Source organism: Eleutherodactylus coqui, chromosome 13 (assembly GCF_035609145.1).
Source record: "Eleutherodactylus coqui strain aEleCoq1 chromosome 13, aEleCoq1.hap1, whole genome shotgun sequence".
Classification (NCBI taxonomy): domain Eukaryota; kingdom Metazoa; phylum Chordata; class Amphibia; order Anura; family Eleutherodactylidae; genus Eleutherodactylus; species Eleutherodactylus coqui.
In genome coordinates this window covers 100,221,088-100,244,150 of record NC_089849.1, presented here as the reverse complement: position 1 = coordinate 100,244,150, position 23,063 = coordinate 100,221,088, and the positions used below count along the sequence as shown (strand labels likewise).

General features: G+C 45.9%; 1 long non-coding RNA gene across 2 annotated transcripts in view; it reads right to left on the bottom strand.

The window, feature by feature from the left end:
- Window positions 1-23,063, bottom strand: part of LOC136588598 (uncharacterized) — a 44,773-nt gene that overhangs the window by 8,418 nt on the left and 13,292 nt on the right. The window contains exons 2-3 of one of the 2 annotated variants that reach the window (XR_010787592.1): window positions 6,013-6,154; window positions 3,037-3,093 (exon numbers count right to left, since the gene is read on the bottom strand). This is a non-coding gene — a long non-coding RNA (uncharacterized lncRNA). Of the gene's footprint in view, window positions 1-3,036; window positions 3,094-6,012; window positions 6,155-23,063 lie in introns of those variants that run through there. The other variant, XR_010787593.1, reaches the window with a different exon arrangement.

The following is a 23,063-nucleotide window of genomic DNA, read 5'->3' as shown; positions in this document are numbered from 1 at the left end:
TACCACTCTGTTGGTGGCAGTTGGAAATGTTTTTTGAAAGAGGATAGTGAGATAAGCCTACCATGAAGTAATAAAGGATAGTTCATTTATTAATCTGCCACCAGGAAAGCTTGTAACATCTTGTCCTGGAGGAAATGCTGGGTTAGACAGGAGCAGGGTCAGGGGGGATGGGCCAGAACGAAGAGTCCTCTTGAATCGGGCCTAATGCGATAGCAAAATGGTAAAAAAAATGAGTGGGGCTAAATTTCAGAGACTAGCTGGAAGAGTGGACCTAGTCTAAAGTAGAGTAGGCCAATTATAGAGACATAACTGCATGGTTTCTATGAATCCCATAATAGGGAGTTAGGTCCTGCAAAAATTGGTGGAATTTGGGCTAAACGGCCCGTCTTCTAATAGTTAAGGAAGTTACGTACCGATATGCCACCTGATTTTTTGTGAAGGAACATTATTTTCTTTGGTATTCTAGGACATTTATGGGACCAGATAAAGGATATGATTCTTTTTTGTAGAGCTTTTATGGCCTGATGTGGTACTGGGACCAGGAGAATTCTAAATAGGTATAACAGTCTTCATAGCAATACCATATTGATACTGTAAATCCGCCATATACAGGAGATGTAGGAGCATTCCCTCTTTAGTAGGTCCTGTTTAGGTTTCTGGAAGAGGGGTTCATAATTCTGCCTTCTTGTTTTAATAATTTAAATGCTTTTTTTTCACTTATTGCCCCCCTTACAGTCTTGTTGAGCCACATTGGTTTCCTTCTACTTGTAACTCTCTTAATTTTGAAGGGTATAAACTGCTCACATGAGTTAATTAGGACATTTGTAAACTTCTCCCATTTGACGCCTGTGCTGTTATTTTTGAGGACATTGTCCCATTTAATGTTGCCAAGAGTTATTCTGAGCTGATCAAATTTTGCTGAACAGAAGTTCAGTTTCTTTTTGTCGCCCCCCTGATAAGGCTCCCTACTGAATGACAACTGGAAATTAATTATATTGTGGTCACTATTTCCCAAATGTCCCTCAACCTGCACCCCTGTGATTCTGTCCAGTTTGTTGGTTAATAATAATAATAAGTCCAGAGTGGTCCTCCCTCTAGTTGGCTTCAGCACAAGTTGGGTAAGGTAGTTATCTTTAATTGTTCTCAGGAACTTATCGTCTTGTAAAATTTGCAAATTTCATCTTCCCATATTATATCTGGATAATTAAAGTCCCCCCAATAAATAAATCTTGTTATTTGTATAGCGCCAACTTATTACGGAGAACTTTCAGGTAATTTTTATTTATTACCCCCCACCATGTTGGGTACTCATTTTACCAACCTCAGAAGAATGGAAGGCTGAGTCGACCTTGAGCCAGCTACCTAAACCATTTGGGGATTAAACTTGCAACGTTCAGGTCGTGAGCAAGAGCTTACACTCTGCGCCACACGAGGCTCTAATAATTACTTCATTGCAATTTGACACCTTTTCTATTTGTCTTAGAAGAAACTGAAAATGTATTACTGTTATTTTTGAAATAGAAAACTCCTATAGAAAACTCCAATCAGAATCCTGTTATTTTACTACACCAACTCTGGAGCCACTTGTTTGCCTCCCTAATCTCTCGCTGCCTTTCTGGTGTGGCTCGTTTCTGAGAAAACTTACTTGGAGGTCCTCGCCCTGAGCTTAGATACTAGGTCCCTGAAATCGTTTTTGAGGGTCCTCCATCGACCTGTGACTGTCATTGGTGCCAGTGTGTATTCTGTCAACCCGATTCACTATGTGTCGAGCTATAGCGCCAGAAACACAGCACACCGTTCGACGATCCCGGTCTTTGTGGCAGAGTGACCTGTCTGTCCCTCTAATAATTGAGTCCCTCACCACTAGGGCCTGTCTAGCCTGTCCTGCGCTTCCCTTCCTTTTCTTACTCATCTCCCTGGTGGTCAGAGGGAATGTCATGCTGCAGCAGTGCTAACTCTGTAATGGCATCTCCCTCATTAAGACCTATCTCTTGAAACAGCGTGAAAAGTCAGCGACTAAAAATGGTTGCCGATTTCACACCAGAACGGCTTTAATGACTTTTAAATGCCTTAACTATAGGCATCGGTCAATGTTTAGCGGCGCTAGCGCTTCCTTTTTTGGACTGCTCCCATAGAAGTCCATGGAGCTTCCTGTGTTGGTCCATCAAAAGTCGTCTATCTGTCTAAACACTCTGCATGAGCGCTAATGACCTTAGCAGTGATGTTAGTGCTCATGCAGTCAGTTAACTGACTGTCGTCCCATGTAAAAGGGCCATAAGGCCTGTGTCACACAAGTGCACCAACTGCCTAGAAAGAACTGAGCTATGAAGTGAAGTTGAGCCATCAATGAGAAGCGTTGGCGTCACCAGCTTGTTATAACACAAGGATCGTGCCTTTCCCGTTGCATTGAATACTGCTGGAAGCATAAAGACTCTTTAAGTGGCTGATTAATGCAATTGACTCCAAGTAAGACCTGTACTTCACAGGCCGCCTGATCTCAGTCTCTCGGCTTAACCTCTTGCCCCAAGATAAGCGGCGCCATCATACAGCAACATAACAAGAAACATTGTGAAGTGCAATAAACTGTGTAGAAAAGTCGAATCATGTAACATTCTTCATTGTCTGGAAGGAAAAGAATAAACCCCCCTATGCACAGCCTTACATAATCAACCAATCCCTTATTGTAGGCGAGCTCATAGACCCTATTGCACCCCATGAATGCTAACATCTGGGAAGCCTTGGCATGTAGTGAGTTAATGAGGAAGCCTTAAATCCCTTGCAGTAATGCCATTTTCAGGCTGGAATCGCCCTCCCCTCCCGCAGGCTGTATATAGCTCAATCACTGCCATCGCTTCCAGCACTGTCTGCTTCTTCCACCAGCTGTGCACCCAAAACAGGGATATCTCGAGTGTCAGGACCAGGCGACCCCATAATTTAAATATATATAGGTCTGAGCGAAATGTCATGTACATACTTATATGTTAATGATACAGTAAGTGCCCCCCCCATGCTTACCTCACTCAGGACCAATGATGGGTCAAGAGTACCATGTAGACCGAAGTTTAGAGGAATCAGTGACTTTCCCATATGTTCCTGAATGATAGCAACACAGAGACGACATTATTATATATGGCTTTAGAGAAGTGGCATCTAATATGGCCGGCACAGTAAATGAATCACTCTCATCGTTCCTGACCCTAGAAGCTGACAATCTAATCTCCCTATCTCCCACACAGTATATCACTGACCACAGGAGCTCACAACCTAGTCTCACTATCACCTATATAGTGTATCATTCCCATGCTTCCAGGAGTTTATAATATCGCACCTAATGTATCACCCCATGATCCCTGACCACAGGAGCTTGCACTCTGACCTCCCGATCTCACACACAATGTATTACTCCCATCTCTAGCCCCAGGGCTGTACATGGGGTAATAACCCTGCCTGGGTGATTATATTTAGAAGGGGTCAGGTTTCCCTCTGATATCTTGCTGCCTAAGTGATAAGTGTCTTTCCAAGACTGGTAACACAACCTGTGACGAGCAATTAAAAATAAGACGTGACCAAGGGGCGGCCACGTCTAGACCTGACCATATGTTGTACTGCAAAGTGCTGACGCCGGGAAACGCTAGTAATAGCCCTCATCCTAATACGGTGCATGGTAACAGCCTTGCGCCTATAAAATCTACAGCAGCAGTGGCTCCATCTCCCTCCGGTGCAATGACCTCAGTTCTTCACTCCTCACACACATACCTACCATGTCATGCCTAAGGGCCCTTTACAAGGGACGACTTGTTGGGTGCAGGTCGTCCCAGCAATCACCATCCCAGGGCTCTAACACAGGAACGATCATCGCTTGTGAATAGTGGTGGAGCGAGTCAAGAATTGTCCCCAACCACCTCTATTCACAGTGACCAGGTAGTCGTTCATAAGTGCATGACTGCCTGTTTACACGGAACGATACGTCGTTCAGTTTTCTGCACGCACAGACTGCACGATAAAGAGAAGCGAACAAATTCTCGTTCGGCGTTGAGTTGGCGCATCTATACTGAAGGATAATCGTGCAGATTCTCGCTGGATGCTGGAATCTGAACGATTTATTGGCCCGTGTAAAAGAGCCCTAAAGAAAGTCAAGCTAAAGGGGCTGGGGGACGACTTTAGTGTGTGGGATCCAGCTAAAGGGGGGCACCACTAGCCTGGCCCCTGAGGCTTGTGATCCCCATGAAGCTTCATATTAACGTATATACACACACACAAATGTTTTGTCGTCCGACTTTCTGTCCTTGAAAATCGGACTGAAATCGGATAGGAATAAGGCCTCGGTCAGGCGAGCGGTTTTTTCAGTACATGAATAGCTGCGCCAAAAAAAAATTAATCGCACATCATGTGTAGAAAAATCGCATGATCAGATGAATCTGCACTCGCATGTCCTATCTTTTGCAGGTGCGATTATTTAGCGCCTCTAAAAAAAAAAACATACATGTGAACGCTTTCAATGGTGAGCATTGGTTGTAATAGTGCCGCTTTTTAAGCACGCCTATTTGTGTGCTAAAAAAAAAATGCTCGTCTGACCAAGGCCTAAAGCATATTATTCTAAATGGTTAAATTCACACGTGTGATTTTTTGGCGAACAGTCAGAACACAAAAAACATTACAGCATGCCCTATTTTATCGTCTATGGGTGCGTTTAAAAAAACGGATTGCACTAGTTTATGTGATTGCAATTCGCTTTTATTGCATGCATCCATGGTGACCTAAAAAAAATATATATATGCCAAACCAAACATGCATAAAAACGTGATGCAAAATGCATGAAAATTGTGCAAAGAAATCGTAGAAATGCATATAAGTAAATGAAAGACGCACGGAGCATGGGTTTGATTTTTCGGGATTGAAAAAAAAAAACCAGCCATGTGAATATCCCCTTGCAGGGGAGCGGTCGGGTGCCTTCTGCTGCCTTGGCTGAAGACAGACACTCTTATTTCAGCGGTCTGCCACTTATGTTTTACAGCATCTCAGAGTGTGCCGCGTGCTGCTAGGGAGGAGTCGGATGATATTCTTATAAACTCCGCCCACCAGCAGCTGATTGACAGCTCTCTCCATATGCGCAGTAAGGCTGTTTTCACACGGCCGTAAAAACCCCCCCCAAAAACGCATGAGGTTTATGCATTGCGAGACGCACTAATTATTAACCCCATTCTCGTACATTAGCAATATTTTCCTGCATTGCACTGCGGTGTGGGAACAAGTAGCGGCATGTACTATCTTTGGGCCCTCGGAACGCCTCGCCCACAGAAAAAAACTTCCACAAAATCACAGCACTCTGGCGTGTGCGCTAATACGTGTCCGTCCGGGTGAAGACGGCATTACTGTTTCTGGAACAATTTTGTGGTATATTGTGACATCTTCGGCACTCACATCTGTAGCCGCTTCGAAAAGTCTGTCACTTTCACATGGGCGAAAAAAAAAATTGTGCGATTTTCTCACATTACAACAGCGCTACAAATCGCATGTATGTGAAGCCCGTGCTTTCCTATGGGTTCCTTCACATCAGTAATGTTTTGGAGGCTGCTACATTGCAAGAGAAAAAAAATGTTGCAATTTGTGATGTTTTGTAGCCCATGTTTCCCTATGGAACCTTCCTTTGTGTTGCATCGCATCACAAGAAATCACGTTTTTTGTGCGGTGTGATGTAACTTTTACAATAGTAAAAGTTACATCGCACTCCTACTGTACAAGCCCTAAAATAACCCTTGGCTGCATTAAAAAAGAAAAAAAAACAACAATCAAACTACTAACGACCATTTGTCAGTGAGTATGTAAGTGCTTCTCATGCTCCAACACTAGTGACATCATCGCTCCGCCACTGGTGACGTCAAAGGTCCTACAACATATATAAAACACAAAGCCTGACTGACAGACGAACACCACAGTTAGGGCTCTTGGAAGGGGAGGACAAAAATAACAAAATAAGAATAAAACTCGGCGGTCCTAACAGAAGACACCCACCTACCCCCACCACAGGGATCCGGTGGGCTGAAGGACCTGTGGTCATGTCTCTGCTGTGGGAGGAGCCATTCTGCAGTTTGGTAGAATGTACTGTATGTGGGTTCTTCTCATGCTCCGCCCCCTGGTGACATCATCGCAGGTCCTACAGGAGATATAAAACACAGAGCCTGACTGACAAAAGAACAACACGGTTAGGGCTCTTTGTAGGGACGAACAAAACTAACAAAAGAATACAACTAAGCAGTTATCTCAGCGCTGTGGGAGGAGCCAAGCTGTGTTTGTCTTGTGTGGGAATCAAGATGGATGTAGTAGAGCTGTGTGTTTGATGTGTGGTGATCATAATGGATGTACCATGTAGCAGAGCTGTGTGTGTGATGTGTGCGGATCATAATGGATGTACCATGTAGCACAGCTGTGTGGTACATTGCGCCACCAGAAAAATTGGTACTATAATTTCCAAATAATTACCAGTATATCCCCTAACAGGCGTTGTCTGCTCCGCGGCACTTGCTTGTAGTCTTCAGCCAGCACTGCCTGGTCAAGGGGTTCAAAAATCCAGCCTCCAGGAAGCAATGGCTCTGATTGGTTCTCGGGCACCGTGGCTTAGCCAATCACTGCAGCGCTCAATTAACCAATCACAGCCATTCAGCTGCGATTTTCTCGGCATTAATATCACTATCGCCCGTGTAAAAGAGGCCTTAAACCATTAAAAATCATTGGTCTCATAATTCTGCATTTTCACTCACTCTCACATCGCCTAATTGCCTTAGAAACTGATGGTAATTAAAGGGGTACTGCTCGGACATTAACGGCGATTCCACGGAATAAATGCTAAGATGTCCATTTACTTCTATAATTGTTACGGAAAAAACACTGAGCACCCAGTTTGGCTGTTTCCATAGTCCTGGCTACCAGTGACTGCGGAGATGAGCCAGGATGGGATGAGGTACCACGTTCTTGTAATATATGCGGGTACCAAAGGTGCAGGTCCTGAAGACACAGATGCAGATCATTTGGCATGCCTTTTAGGACATCTGAAATGCAGGATTGTCACACTGGATCCCGGTTGGGTAAAAGGCATGGTTTCGTACTCCCGGGCACAGAGTATGGCCATATTCCCTTCTCAGCCATGTTTGACTAAAATGTAAATTTTCCTTTAAGGTCAAACATATGACCGGAGCTCTGATTGCGCGATTGTCATCTGAGCTCCCATAATGTGTGCTAACAGGAAACCAACAGAACTGATTGTAGCTTTTTAGCCTCCTGCCCACGGACGGAGTGGGATACGCCTGCGGTTTTATGCTGTGGGAATCCAGCTGGCAATCATGGAAAAACGCGCTTTTCACCACTTTTTTTTCGCAGTCTCTATTAATATGTTAATGAAGACCTCCCACTGCGGAAAAACGCAGTAAAATAGAACATGTGATTTTTTTCCAGCGGCGTAAATCCACGACAGAATCTCGCATGTGAGGACTGAGTCATTAAATTCAATAGAACCTAATAGCTGCGTTATTCCTCCGTGAATTTATGCCATGGGGAACGCGGCATAAATCCAGCCATGGGCATTAGCCCTCAGACAGAAAGGGAGCAGAAAACTTCATAGAACTCAATCTGTCAAATTAATTTTTTTTTATAGAATTTTTTGTGTTTTTTTTTTTTCCCTATTTGAGGGGGAGGAGGTGGGGTGGAAGAAGGGTGAGGGAATATTTTAGGAGTTGTCCAAGTCAAAAATAAATGGTCAATTTTTAATTTGTGCAATCATGCTGCTGCAATTGCCAACAAACTTTTTCAGTGCATCTCCTCCCTGGTAGGTGCTGACAGCAGACTCCGGTTAACACAGAGAATTGGCAGCTGCTCCGTGCAGAACATTCTGAGACCTGTCTGCTGTATGATTGATTCCTGCAGTGATGGTAAAACATTCTGCGCTATGAAGCAAGATGGCCGCATTAAATCCAACCCTTTATTAGTTCTCTGGGAAAGCTGGGTGACCACACATAAGGTGGTCACTATGGCTCTGCTGCCACAGGGATTGCTTTTTGAGACTCTGAAGCATAAAATTACACAGATGCACATACTTGTAACAGTTAAAGCAACAATAAAAAAGGGTTATACAGCCTTAAAAAAAAAAATAAAAAAAAATTTAAATTGAGTTCTCTCCTATCCCGCCGGCTCCCTGTACTCACAGGCTTGAGAGGCCATAAAAGAGTCACCGCTGAAGCCTGTGAGTGGGTGATTGGTCACATGCACAATTAACGGCATGTGCCCACATGCCACTTCTTCTGGATTCCATGCGGCAAGCACCTGGGCTGCAGCATTGGTCAGCCTAATTTTTAAGGCTGTATAACCCTTTTTATGTTCCAGAAAACCCCTTTAATCCCTTCGATCACCATGTTGTTGCCCGACAATATAAAGTCCTCAACAAGAGAGGAAGCAGGTACTTGTAGATAGTCATGAGAATGAAGCAAATGCGCCAGGGTCAGTTTTCTTGAAATCTTTCTTGCTTTACATAAAAGCTATGGACACTTTCACTTTTTTTGTAAATTTGAGTATTTTCACATAAAAATCATTTTTGCAATTGGTTGTTATTAAATCATTTTGATCATATATTTTCTGCACTGCCATGTTCAGTATTGGGAGTAAAAGAAATGAAAAGGGAGGGTGGAGCAATCCCAGTGAGGGTGGTGGAATATTTCTGGAGTACAAAGTGTTTCTAGTGATGGAGTATTTTGAATGGTGGAGGTGCTGCCAACCAGATGACGCTCCACCAGGGTGGGCGTGAGTGTAGCGAAAAGGATGTGAAAAGAACTGGTATGGAGGCGCAACCCTTTAAGCTACTAGAAGATGAAGATCAAAGTCCAATGTGTGATGGTGAAAGCACTTCTTTTTTATTATTTCACAAATTAAAAACCAGCAATAGAATGCGCGTTTCAAGGATGAACCCCTTCGTCAGTTCTCCATATGGGAGCAGGGGAAAAAAGGGAGGGGGCATTTTAGCAGCCGCCAACGCTGCAAAAAGCTTACAGGTGTCTCCATGTAGGCATTGGAAGAATCCCAAAGATTTTGGCAGAGCGAGGGTTTTCTGGGGTGTGACGTATTTTTTCACTAAAAAAACGTTATTCTTGGTCGTGTGAATGGGTGGGAAAATGCTGGCCGGGATTATGCGATTTTATGGCGTTGCCCAGAGAACGTAAAAACGCGTACGGCCGTGTGAAAGAGCCCTTACATGCCCTAAAATGAATCACGCTTGCATCATGCAAAAGCAATCCTTTTAAAAAACTTTTTTAACTTGAATAGGTGAGTCTTATCCGAGAATCGGACCAGGAGAGGACAAGCTGTGTTTTTTTAACTTTAACTTTAAATCATGTGAACAGAACCGTTGAAATCAATGTGTTCTGTTTCTGTGTGAGTTTTGTCCAATTAACAATCAGACTGCACTTGCACGGAAAAGCGACCACGTGATTAAGCCCTGACATGCTGTGGATTTAAAGGGGTATTCCCATCGCAGCCTCACCTAGGAGGCTTGTACTGACCATCTGTCAGAATGAGACGGGCGATTAGCGCAGTGTTCTTTCTGTAGCTCTCATTGGAGTGAATGGGAACTCTGGAAACAGCGCAGCACAGAGCTGAAGGTCAATTTACACGGAGATTTTTGGCCCCGCAGTATCTGGATTTCTAGTACTGCAAAATGCTGCAGAATCTCCGCAGCCAATTCATGTCACCTAAGTAGTTAGTTGGGAAGGAAGGCTCCCTCCAATGAAGAGATCATAGGGCGACGGGTCCCAGGGCTACTTGGTATGGATGCCTATTAAGCCCTCATTGTGCCAGGGCTTAATAGGTAACAATTAAGACCGGATTCACACAAGTATTGATATTTGCGTACGCAGAAAAATAGAACGAACCTATTGAAATCAACAAGCTTTATTTTCTACATTTACACATTTTTTTAAGGTTTTTCAGTACAACATACAACTTGTGCTGCAAAAATTAAGCCCTCATATGGCTATAGCCGCAGAAAGATAAAAAAAAAAAGTTATGGCTCTTGCAATGCGGGGATGAAAAGCAAAAATGAAAAAACAAAAAAATGTATTTGGCCTTGAAAGGGTTAAGAGAGTCATTAACCCGCTTGTTGCTGGAGCATCTGGTAAAGTTATTGCCCTCCTCTACAGACGTGTCAAGAGATTGGGTGCACTAAGAATGTGTTCAGAGTGACAGATTATCTCTCTGGGACTGCAGCCAAACCAAAGAAAACTTGTCACCTGCGACAGGAAGATTTATGGGCGCCCACAGGGCTCCTCCAAAGAGCGCCGCCACCCGGGCAGATATTCCACCTTGCAGATTTTTTCCTATCATTTCTGTCAAAATCTGTACGTATTCGGGCCCCTTTATGCGGACGTATTTGTGCGCAATAGGAAGAGAATATAATCCATTTACTTCAGTGGGTTCGATCTCATTACATTTTTCACATGCACAAAATAAATACATGTTACAGCACCATAGAAGTCTATGAGAGGTGCGCAAATGCGCACTCAACACATGCGCAAATGGGCAATACGCTGCACATAAACCACAGGGGAAAAAAAGCCTCTTATTCCACGGAAGGAAGGTGTCGCATGTGACCACCCCTTGCATTCGCAAAAACTATAGTACTATGCAATACCTCATTCAACCTCGTTCAACAAATATGTTGCCCTGGGGCGAATGTTTTTGCATATACGGTCATGTGAAGCCACCCTTAAGGGCTAATGTCCACGGCTGGATTTCTGTCGCATTTTACGCAGCGGAAATCCGTGGCGTTGTCCCACAGCTATTAGGTTCTATTGAACCTAATAGCTCAATGTTCACGCTGCGGAATTCCGCAGCGTGAAAGAAACCGCGGCATGCTCTATTTGCTGCAAGAATACGTGTGGCTGGCTTTCATTGTAGTCAATGGAAGCCGTCCATCACGCTACACTACTGCTGTAGCACAGCGGAAGTATCACTTGAATACGCGTCCCTGCCCACCGTCGGCCTTGTCAGCTGGCACGTCACGCTCTGTTCTGCACATGCACGCTGGCCCGCCAGGCGGGATGCGTACAGCGGATCCAAAGTGGTGAGTATGGGGGCTTCAGGTGGCACCGTTGCGATATTCCGCTGGCAGAGTCCGTCATGGCCATGGGCATGAGGCCTTACATGCAGATTTTGTTGCGGATTTACGCTGGATTTTACCCTGCTTATTGTAAGAGGCGAAATCCACAGCATAAATTTACATGCCGCGAATCTTAAATCTGCAGTTCGGCTCAATTTCTTTCGGCAATTTTATTTGCAGCGTGTAGATAAGAATCTCATCCATTTTACTGCTGATGTAATAAGCTGCAGATTTTCTTCCTGTACATGTGAATGTGACCTAAGGTTAGATGCATACAAACACATGGATATTATATTTGCACCGCATTTTTGTGAATCAGGCGTTACATATTTGCGCACACCACTGTGATTTTTACTGTACCTTTTGCATGTGCAAATCATGCGCATTTGCAAGAACAAAAAAAATCCCACAGCCTCGGTCCTGTACACTGAAATGGCTAATTAGCCTAATTAGTTTCATAGGTCTTGTTTCTCTGAGCAAATCCGCTGAAAAATAGAAGATGCTGCATATGTTTTGTGCACACGGAAACTACATGCTTGTAAATGAACCCATTGAAATCAATGGTTTCTGTTCACTGCGTATTGTGCTCTCAAATACGGTCAAATGCACGCAACTACGGTCGTGTGAATCCGGCCTCAGTCTATAAAAAAGAATGAACCAGCAGCAATCATCGCATCCGTCTACCCCAATTAAAAAGTCATTAATGCGTGAAGCGCTGTGGTGGAGTGTGAACACATCACATATCAATGACACCAGTATAACAAGAGTGCCACTGAAAACGGCTGCAGGGATTGATTGACTGAATGTCTATAAGGGTGCATTCACACGAGCGTAGGCGTATTTACGTTCGCACGTGCGCAGCGTTTAATCGCCGGAAAGAACGTTTTTTGGCGATCATGACCAGAGCTAGAAAGCGTATTATCGTTTGTTCCGACTTTGCAAACTATCTTTTCGGCCATCGAATATGCGTTGGCGCGTATTTCGGTCGCATATGTTCCGTTTTTTTTTCGGGTTGCCGTTTTTACGCGCCGTAAAATCGCCCGTGCGAACGAATACATTGGAAACCAATGCCTCAGATGGTCATGTATATACGATTGGGCGCAAAAACGCGCCGTTTATGCGCTCGTGTGAACGCACCCTAAGGGCGCACTTGCACGGGCGGATGTGGCCTGCGCATTACACGGGTATTTTTCATGTATTGCAACGCACAAAACTTGCACAATGTGAATGCACCTTCCGGTTCCTTGCAGAATGCAATCTTTGTAGAAAACTACAACACCCTGCAACTGTTTGGGAATGTTGTACGCCGCTCGTGGGGAGCTGGGGCCCACTCCTGGCCAGGGTCCAGCTGGGGTTTACTTGTTTCCCTATGGGCAAGTCCGAGTCTGCTTGTGGTTTAGGGTGGATGACCTCTCTGCTCACTCTGCAGTATGGGAAGGTTTTAGCGGCTCAGAGGTGCTGAGTGACAACTTTGTACTACAAGGTCACCGGGTCGCGAGGCTTGAGGTTCTCTCTGGATCAGGTTTAAAGGAGCAGATTGCACTCAAATAGCGACTCCAGCATTCCAATCTTGTAATCAGAGAGTTTGCATGCTGTCACCCGGTCTATAGCAGGGCATTCACTATTACACATTGGAAGAAGTTATTGAAAGATCTGATTAGGAAAGGTGTCTAAGGTTATCCCTATAGACTAGCGGCTTCCAAACTTAGTCTCACAAACTGTTGGGAAACTACGACTTCCAACATGGCCCGACAGATGCTCAACTCATTATCTGCTGTCTTGTCTAGATGTAGGACTATGGCAGACATAGGATGAGTTAAAGGGTGTGTCTCGCGAAATCAAGTGGGGTTATACACTTCTGTATGGCCATATTAATGCACTTTGTAATGTACATCGTGCATTAAATATGAGCCATGCAGAAGTTATTCACTTACCTGCTCCGTTGCTAGCGTCCTCGTCTCCATGGTTCCGTCTAAATTCGCTGGCAGCTTGCTTTTTTAGACGCACTTGCGCAGTCCGTTCTTCTGCTCTCAGCACGAGCCGCTTCAGCCTGCTAGCCGCTACAGCTCTTCTGCGCATGCGCAGACGAGCTGTCACTTCACGGGAGCGCGCTGGAGCGGCCATTCTGTACCATCCTCTCTTAGAGGAAGGTGCAGAAACTTGAGCCGCCCAGCCGCCCCGAGAAGCGCCCAGCCGCCCCGAGAAGCCGCCCTGGTAAGTGATGGGCCGGGGGGGGGGCTGCCGCTGGGCCGGGGGGGCCTTCGTCTGTTGTCAGGGGTCTAGCGCCGGTTACCTGCTGCCTGGCGGTGGGTGACTGTGCTGTGGTCGGCCGCGTTCAATCCAGGGGTCCGGTCGGCGGCTGCGGGGCGTCTGGTTGTCAGGGAGACACAGCTGGTAGCGTCTCGGGAGCGCGCACGTCGGGCTACAGCAAGCGACGGGAAAAAAGCCGGCGGCCATCTTGGGAAAATTTTTATAAGTTGCTGAAACGCTGGAACTGTAAGTACAAACCAGCTAGAAAAGTCATTTACAGGCGGGCTTAGTAATGTATGCTTAATTAGGGGGACTGGGCAAAAAAAAAAATTCACTGCTTCCTCGAGACAACCCCTTTAATGACTACAACTTTGAAGATCGGTAGAAGGGGAAAGGTGCTTGGAAGAGTGATAGGGGCCCCTGCAGTCTAGTGAGTTGTGAGGGCCTCAGTTCATGGACTTCCACAAATGCAGACTTCTAACATGTTTTTTTTAATATTGATTCCATGGAGGTGCCAATGCTGTGTTCCTCAGAGCCCTGGGCGCCTGGACTAGGAATCAGTAATATCACAGAATGGTGCTGACATCATCTAGTGTCAGACAGGAAAGGATCCCTGTATACTGAGAGGTGGGGTGTCACCAGACAGCCCCGTCATCTATGTGGGGCAGTAGGAAAATATATGGCCCCCTCTTATTATCTTACTAGTGTATTTGCAGAATCGATTTGAAGGGGATAACAGGATGCTATATTACCTGGAGGTGTCCATAGTGATATTATAGATACCCATATTTACTGCATATTTGGGCCAGCCCATTTATTTCAATATGCATCAAAAAAGGGCATACCGCTTATTTTTCCATGTGATCGAATATCACGTAAAAAATATGCTTGAATAAACCCATTCAAATCAATGGATTCTATGCACTGCATATTAGGTGCCAAAATTATTGCACATGTAATACGCAGCATAAATACATGAACAAGCCATAATTCTGTGGTGGGGATGAGCCAATACTTGGGGAAGACAATCCTATGGGAGGGAGAGATAAAACTGTGGGGAGGTGGAGATAATACTGTGGGGTGGGAGTAGGGCAATACTGTGGGGAGTGAGATATAATAATGGGAGGAGAGATAATATTGTTGTCAGGACTCAAAGCAGGAACCTCCTGTTACAAGAGGTAACCCTTCTTATTGAGCTATCCAGGCTTTTGGACAAATACTTCTGCATATTTTGACCTTGTTTTCATAATCCTACTATCCAGCACTTGTTCTAGCTCCGCCTGTTCCTGATTAGGACTTTCTATAAAATCCTGGGACTGACACTCCTGCATTGCCCGATTACTGTGCTTTTTGTCTTGATCAATCATCACCTCCTAAACCTGCTCCTCTCCTGCAAACGTGACTACCCGATAACTGCTCCTGGCTTCCATCTGACTACACTTCCTGCCTCATCCATTGGTACTGCAAACTATCTGGTGACGACCTCCAGCTTCCTCCTGAAACAAGATAATGCCACCAAACATAGCTTTGTAACAGTAATTCAAGTCGGTGTGAAAACCCTTCCCCCACTGCACCACTTTGCCCATCCAATAAAGATCTTAACAGGTAATCAGAAGATGCAGTGCTCAACGATGTTGGATTCAGGAGCCACTAGGCTTAAGCCCATACCAATTGATATGGAAACTGTGGATGGCTCACCCTTGTCCTTGGGACCTGTCACACGTGAGAATTAAAACTAGACCATCAAGAAATGATCAGCTTCTAGCTCATCTCATCCCCTAAATTTCCAGTGATTCTCGGGATTCCCTGGTTCTCTACCCACAATCCCTCTATCAACTGGGAAACAAGAGCTATTGCCATCTCTTCAGAATACTGTAGAGAGATCTGCCAGATGGCACCATGCAAACCAGTGCAAGACCTCGAGGATAGTCAACAGGATTTTGTGAAATTACCAGTTCACTACCAGATGTTCAGGGATGTCTGCAGCAAGAAGAAACCTGGCCAGCTGCCACCTCATCGGCCATATGACTGTCCTGTTGAGCTGCTCCCTGGATCTACTATCTTCTAACCTTGCAGAACCAGAGTTAGGGTCCCTTTGGGAATATTTGGTTGACAATCTAAAGAAGGGTTTCATCCAGCCCTCTCCCTCCCCGGCAGGAGCACACATTTCCTTTGTTAGAAAGAAAGAGTCTACTCTTCAACCGTGCATTGACTACCGGGAACCAAACAAGATTACTGTTAAGAATCGCTATCCTCTCCCGTTAATTCCCGAACTACTGGAGAGGTTTCGGGCAGCCAAGGTCTTTACTAAACTGGACCTCAGAGGAGCATATAGTCTGGTATGGATCCGCCCCAGAGATGAATAGAAAACGGCTTTCAGAACAAGATATTGACACTTCGAATCTTTTGTGATGCTATTCAGTCTCTGCAATGCTCCCGCTACCTTTGAACACTTTATCAGTAATGTATTTCGAGACCTGTTGGATCAATTCATAGTGGTATATCTCGATGACATCCTCATCTTCCCTAACAATTTAGGAGAAACATCGCAGGCACGTTCGGGTGGTCTTGGAACGACTCCAAAAGAATAACCTCTACATCAATAATACTGTGGGGAGGGGGAGATAATAGTGTATGGGGGGGGGGGGGGGTAATACTGTGGGAAAGGGGAGATAATAGTGGGGGGAGATAGTGGAACTGCCCCCCCCCCCAAAGGAATGACTACCACCCTTGTGGTTGTCTCACTTCATCCCCATGAATAAGATTTCCACCGCTTAGCACACTGCTGAGTTGATGATCCAGGAAGTTTTTCAACTACATGGAATTCCTAATGATATTGTCTCAGACAAAGGGGTTCAGTTTATCTCAAAGTTCTGGAGACTCTTCTGAATGGCCCTCGGAACTACCGTGAGTCTATCCTCTGCCTTTCATCCTCAGTCCAACGGCCAGACCGAGAGAACCAACCAGACTATGGAGCAATATCTCTGCAGCTTCATCTCCCATCTTCAGGATTGCTGGGTGGATTATCCAGCAACAGTGGAGTTCACGTATAACAATGCCTAACATAGTTCTACCACCCAGAGCCCGTTTTCTACCAACTACGGAACGCACCCCGTTTTTATTCATATCCTTCCTGTGAACACTCTTGTCCCGACGGTCAACCACAGATTGGCAGCATTGGCAGATATTCAAAAGCAATTAAAAGAGACCTTGCAAGGATCCCAGGATGCCTATAAAAAAGTGGCAAACCGACACTCCCAAGCAGCTCCTACCTTCTGGGTTGCAAATAAGGTGGGGTTATCCATGAAGAATCTGAAAGCCCAAGTACCCTCTCCCAAACTGAAACCATTCCGGGAGAATACCTTCCCAGGGAGACAGCAACCGCCTCCCCCTCCTGAGAAGGTTCAGGGGAGCGATGATTACATTGTTGAAAATATCTTAGATTCCTGAAAACACAGAGGAAAACTGCAGTACCTGGTTCAGTGGCAGGGATACGAGCCAGAGAAAAACTTTTTGGAGCCAGAAGAAAACCTACATGCTCCAGGGCTCATGGGGTAGTTCCACAGGATGTACCCCGATAAGCCAGCCCCTGGGATGTCCAGAGGCCGTCCTGAAAGAGGGGGGCTACTGTCATGGCTCAAACTGGGAACTTCCTGCACTCCAAGCAGTAGCCCTTCTTATTGAGCTATTCAGGCCTTTGGACAAATCCGCCTGCATACTTGGATCTTGTTTTCTATATCCTATTATCCAGCCCTTGTTCTAGCTCTGCCTGTTCCTGATTAGGACTTCCTATAAAATCCTGGGCCTGACACTCCTGCATTGCATGATTATTGTGCTTTTTGCCTTGATCAATTGTCACCTCCTAAACCTGCTCCTCTCCTGTAAACGTGACTGCCTGATAATGACTCCTGGCTTCCATCTGACTACGCTTCCTGCCTCATCCATTGGTACTGCAAATGTGACTACCTGGTGACTATCTCCAGCTGTGTGTAGGGGTAATACTGTAGGAAGGCATAGATAATAGTGTAAGGGAAAATAATACTGTGTGTGGAGGTAATACTGTGGGGAGAAAATAATAATGGGGGAGAGATAATACTGTAGAGAGGGGGCAATAATGGTGCATGTGGGGGCAATACTGTGGTAAAGGCGAGAGATAATACTGTGGGGAGGAGGAAAAATAGTGAGAGGAGAGATAATGCTGTGTGTGGAGATAATACTGTGGGGAGGAGGAGATAATAGTCTGTGTGTGGTGGGGGGTAATACTGTTTGTGGGGAAATAACAAACAGTTGAGGGGGGGATAATACTGTGTGGAGAGATAATACTGTGGTGTGGGAGTGTGGAAATATTGGGGGTGGGTGGAAGATAATACTATGTGTGAGTGTAATACTGTGGGAAGTGGTAGGTAGATAATGATGTGGGGGAAAAATACTGTGTGAGTGGGTAATACTGTGGGAAGAGGGAGATAATGTGGGGATAGTGATAATATTGTGTGTGGGGGTGATACTGTGGGAAAGGGGAGACAATAGTGAAGGGGAGAGAGAATGCTGTAGGGAGGGGGAAATAATTGTGGGAGGGGAGATAATAGTGGGGGTGAAATAATACTGTGTGTAGGGGTAATACTGTGGGGAGTGGGAGATAATAGTGTATGTGGGCGTTTACTGTGGGAAGCAGAAGATAGTGTGGGGGATAGATAATACTGTGGGGAGGGGTAGATAATACTGTGTGTGAGGGTAATATGGGGAGGGGGAGATAATAGTGGAGGGAGAGATAATACTGTGCGGAGGGGGAGATAATTGTGGGAGGAGAGAATACTGTGGGTAGGAAAGATAATAGTGTGGGCAAATAATACTGTGTGTGTGTGTGTGTGGGTAATACGGAGGAGAGGGGGAGATAATAGGGAAGGGAGAGATAGTACTGTGGAGAGGGGAGATAATAGTGAGGGAGAGATAGTACTGTGTGTAGGGGTAATACTGTGGGGAGGGGGAGATAATAGTGGAGGCAGATAATACTGTGGGGAGGGGAGATAATAGTGGGGGTGAGATAATACTGTATGTAGGGGTAATATTGTGGGGACGGGGAGATAATAGTGTATGTGGGCATATATTTTGGGAAATGGAAGATAATAGTGTGGGAGAGAGATAATACTGTGGGGAGAGGTAGATAACAGTGGAGGCAGATAATACTGTGTGTGGGGGTATTACAATTGGGAGGGGGAAATAATTGTGGGAGGGCAGATAATACTGTGGGGAGGGGGAGATAATAGTGGGGGAGAGATAATCCTGTGTGTAGGGGTAATACTGTGGGGAGGCGGAGATAATAGTATTTGTGGGCGTATACTGTGGGAAAGGGAAGATAGTGTGGGGGAGAGATAATACTGTGGGAAGGGGTAGATAACAGTGGAGCAGATAATACTGTGTGTGGGGGTAATACTATGGGGAGGGGGAGATAATAGTGGGAGGAAAGAGAATACTGTGGGGAGGGTAAGATAAATGTGGGATGGGGATAATAATACTAAGTGTGGGCGTAATACTGTGGCATGGGGAGATAATAGTGGGGGCAAATAATACTGTGTGTAGGGGCAGAGGCGTAACTTGAAGCTTCTGGGCCCCAGTGTGGAATCTGTAACAGGGCCCACAACCATAATGCTTTATTCATAGTACTTGGCTCCCTATATGGAGTATAGAGGTCTTATGGGCCCCCTAAGGCTCCTGGGCCCGGGTGCAACTGCATCCCCTACATCCCCTATAGTTACACCCCTGTGTGGGGGTAATCCTGTGGGGAGGGGAAGATAATAGTGTGGGGGAAAGATAATATCGTGGGGAGGGATAGATAACAGCGGGGCAGATAATACTGTTTGTGGGGGTAATACTATAGGGAGGGGGAGATAATAGTGGAGGGAGGGGAGGTAATAGTGGGAGGTGAGATAATACTGTGGGGGGAAATATAATAGTGGGAGGTGAGCTAATACTGTGGTGAGGTGGAGATAATTGTGGAAGGAGAGAAAATAGTGGGGAAGAGATAATACTGTGTGTAAGGGTAATACTGTGGGGAGAGGTAGAGAACAGTGGAGGCAGATAATGCTGTGTGTGGGGGTATTACTGTGGGGAAGAGGAGAAAATAGTGTATGTGGGGGTAATACTGTGGGAAAGGGGAGATAATACTGTGGGGTGGGGTAGATAACAGCTGGGCAGATAATACTGTGTGTGGGGGTAATACTATGGAGAGGGGGAGATAATAGTGGAGGGAGAGATAATACTGGGGGGGGGGGGTAAAAGTGGGAGGAGAGATAATACTGTGTGTAGGGGTAATACTGTGGGGAGAGGTAGATAACAGTGGAGGCAGACAATACTGTGTGCGGGGGTATTACTGTGGGGAGGGGGAGAAAATAGTGTGGGGGAGAACAAAATACTGTGGGGAGAGGGAGATAATAGGGGGAGAGAATAGTATATGTGGTAATACTGTGGGAAAGGAGACATAATAGTGTGGGGGAGTGCTAATACTGTATGTGGAGAGGAGGAGATAATAATGGGGAGGGGGGATACTATTATGTTTGTGGACAATACTGTTTGTAGAAGAAAACAATTGTCACGTCTGTAATTGCTCTAATTGCAGTCACACACATGTTCTTTATTAATTTACGAGATCCAGGATCGGCTGATGGAGAGGGTGTGTATCTTTTACTTTTGTGTTTAATGTTGGTGTTATTAGTGAGTCATTAGCTTGAGAAAGATCCTTTGCAGAGGATCCAAACCTTGCTGTCTTGCTAGTGTTTGCATAAGAATAAAGAAAGCCCTGATGGGCTGGATACCACTGAGGGATGCCACCTAACCATCTCCTTTGCTACATCTGAATTTTGGGGTGTCTTGCATTCAACCCCTGGACATTTGGCGTGTATCTTATCTGCAGTGAGTAGAAATTTTTTTTTTCTTACTGGTGGGTGCTGCTGGTCACGTTCCTTTTACTGACAATTGTCACGTCTGTGCAGCACATGCTCAGCACGGACGCAGGGTGTCGTACACATTACTGCAGTTGTAACACTATGCACTGTAGAACAGTGCGCGCCGCACCAGAAATCTGAAAGCTAGTGTGTAAAGCCTGTGCGGCACAAGAGCCCCACGCTCAGCACGGTGCAGAATAAAGTACACACTGCTAGAAATATATAATAATAATAATCTTTATTTGTATAGCGCCAACTTATTCCGCAGCGCTTTCAGGAAATAGGAAAACACCAACTATGCAGATCAGTAGCACTACTTCAGGAGGGGGTAGGAAGCTTGTCCCTAACCTAACAGGGAGGTGACTGGTCCCTGCCTAAAAGCGGAGTCATCACGCCAATAAAGGCGCCCCACTGTCTTCTTCCTGGGCCTTGATTGTCCCTATCAGAAACCCTGGAGAGATAAACTGACACCACCACGCAACAACAATAAGGGAAACCAAAATACAACTGATAGCAAACAGCAGCACTTATCTGTATATGCAGCAATTCACCCAGCCTAGAGGAACACCAAACTCCAGCCTTTCCTCTAGGGAACTGAATAAGCAGTGGAGAGCATAAGGGAGGGGTAGGAATATAAAGCTCTCCACACCTGAGGACTGGCAAAGCAATTAGAGAACCACACCCCCAGGAATGACTAAGGCCTCATGTCCACGGGGAAAATCAGGCCCGCTACGGATTCTCCATGGAGAATCCGGAGCGGGTCCCTCCTGCCCCGCGGACATGAGGGCTGAAAATAAGAATAAACTTACCCGCAGCGGACCGTGCAGGTCTTCTCTTCTTCGCGTCCGGATCTTTTTTCTTCGGCCCGGCGGACGTGCTCGGCACGCCAGCTGTGTGACGCGCGCATGCGCCAAGCACATCCGCCGGGCCGAAGAAAGAAGATCTGGACGTGAAGAAGAGAAGACCTGCACGGTCCGCTGCGGGTAAGTTTATTCTTATTTTCAGCCCTCATGTCCGCGGGGCAGGAGGGACCCGCTGCGGATTCTCCATGGAAGGAAGATCTGCATCACCCGAAGCATCACCTTTTTTTTCATGCTCCAGGATTTATTAAAATTCACTTTTGACCATCCGCGGGTATTTATTTACCCGCGGGTGGTCAATGCATCCCTATGGGGTGCGGATCCGCGTGCAGGTGATCTGCTGCGGATTTAAAATCTTCTTTTCACGGTGGACATGAGGCCTAATAGTCAGCATGCACCATAGTGAGACAGCAACCAGCAGTCTCTGCACATAGTGCATTAACCCTTGACTTGCATAACAAGGCAACAGGTCTTGGCCTGTATCAAGGCCACCATGCTACAACGCTGTCGCAACCGACAAGCCGTGCCAACAATTATGTGTGGGGGAATATTGTAGGAAAGGGGAGATAATTGTTAGGGGGTGAATTAATAGTGTGTGGGGGTAATACTGTGGGGAGGGGGAACTGTAATATTCTGTGTAGGGATGATACTGTGGAGAGTGGGAGATATTAGTGTGTGGGGGTAGTACTGTGGGAAGTAAGAGATCATAGTGTGTGTGTGGGGATAAGGCTTTTTTCACATGGGCCACAAAATCATCGCTGCAAAACGCAAGCATGTGAAGCTCATGGTTTTCAATGGGTTCTTTCAGGTTATAAAACATCTCTCATGGAAAGAACCCATGAAGAACCCGTGAACCATGAGCTCGTCACCTCTGTCTTATAGCGGTAGTGCAGGAGTTGGGGGAGGGAATCATTTCCATGCGGGGCCCCATTTAATACTACGCTCGGGAAAAGATAGGATTTGTCCCATCTTTCTGACACCTAGTTCTTCTGCGTGCGAGAACATATAGGGCAGGATTCTAGGGCAGAACCCGTCATCTTGTGTTCTATTTTTTTTACCGGTGCATAATACTGCAAAATTTGAACAGTAAAAAAAAAATTATTATATTATTTTGACTGGTTCATGTGCTATTACACTCCATAGCGACAAGTGTATTTGCACATGTGCCCGCCTGAAGCAGCCCTAACACTGATCCTACCATCTGTATGCTGTATATCTAATCCTATTATGTCTGACAGTGTGTGCTGAGCCATGTATCTAATCTAGAGATGAGCGAACACCAAAATGTTCGGGTGTTCGTTATTCGTAACGAACTTCCCGCGATGCTCGAGGGTTCGTTTCGAACAACGAACCCCATTGAAGTCAATGGGCGACCAGAACATTTTTGTATTTCGCCGATGCTCGCTAAGGTTTTCATGTGTGAAAATCTGGGCAATTCAGGAAAGTGATGGGAATGACACAGTGACGGATAGGGCAGGCGAGGGGCTACATGTTGGGCTGCATCCTAAGTTCACAGGTCCCACTATTAAGCCACAATAGCGGCAAGAGTGGGCCCCCCCCCCTCCCAACAACTTTTACTTCTGAAAAGCGCTCATTAGCATGGCATACCTTTGCTAAGCACCACACTACCTCCAACAAAGCACAATCACTGCCTGCATGACACTCCACTGACACTTCTCCTGGGTTACATGCTGCCCAACCGCCCCCCCTCCCCCCCACAGCGCACACCAAAGTGTCCCTGGGCAGCCTTCAGCTGCCCTCATGCCACACCACGCTCATGTCTATTTAGAATTGCGTCTGCCATGACGAGGGACCGCAGGCACACACTGCAGAGGTTGGCACGGCTAGGCAGCGACCCTCTTTAAAAGTTGGGGAGCG